At 56.6% G+C, this 852-nt stretch overlaps 1 pseudogene; it reads left to right on the top strand.

The window, feature by feature from the left end:
- Nucleotides 1-480: 480 nt before the first annotated feature.
- Nucleotides 481-640, top strand: LOC144116695 (U2 spliceosomal RNA; annotated as a pseudogene).
- The last annotated feature ends 212 nt before the right edge of the window (nt 641-852 follow it).

The following is an 852-nucleotide window of genomic DNA, read 5'->3' on the forward strand; positions in this document are numbered from 1 at the left end:
CGTTGAAGGAGGCCATTGCGCGGACCCGATGGAACGGAGCACTGATCGTCGTCGTCGGGATAGGGCTTCGGAGCCGCGTGCCAGCGTCTTCCTCGTCTTTTGCGGTGGGGACTGAGACAGCGGTGCCCACCACAGCGCCACCACGAGCTCCCGCGGGCTACCGCACGTGCGCTTGCAGCGCCGCCATGCTGACTTCTTTCTCTGCGATGTTGGGTCGTGCGGAAGCCCAGTCCAAGTTTTTCTCTGTGGACTGCGCATACGTACTTTAATCGTTTATGGGGGTTTAACGTCCCAAAGCGACTGAGGCTATGACGGACGCGTAGTGCAGGGCTCCGGTAATTCAGACCACCTGGGGTTTTAACGCGAAAGCGTTATGTAGCTCGTGTCGCAGAGAAGCCGGTGTCGTCAGCGTCATTGGCATTGAGCGAAAAATGGCGCATCTCGGTGCCCACCTGAACCGCACAGTAAGGGAAGGGATTTTTCCCTCCTTTACCGTGGGTACGGTGATTTAGTATCTGCTGCGGGTCCTTGGACCTAAGATATTAAACTTTTTTTTGTAGTATGCCGGGGTGCTTGGCTTGAAGCACTCTGGCACGGGTCGGCCCGGTGTTGCACTGCCTCCGGGATCGGCCCGGGGCATATTAGTGCAGCGCGTCTTTTCTTTCACTCATTGCTCTCCTCTCCTATTCATCCGTAATAAATGTTTTCACCACCACCACCACCACCTCCTTTACCTCCCCTACTTTCAGCACGCGGCAGCTAGCGTGGCTCGGCTTGAGCCAGTAGGCAGTCCTGTGCACTTTTCCTTCTTTCTCTCAGCAGCAGCTCAGCCCGATTCGGGTATGCACCGAT

The sequence above is a fragment of the Amblyomma americanum genome, chromosome 1 (assembly GCF_052857255.1).
Source record: "Amblyomma americanum isolate KBUSLIRL-KWMA chromosome 1, ASM5285725v1, whole genome shotgun sequence".
Lineage (NCBI taxonomy): Eukaryota > Metazoa > Arthropoda > Arachnida > Ixodida > Ixodidae > Amblyomma > Amblyomma americanum.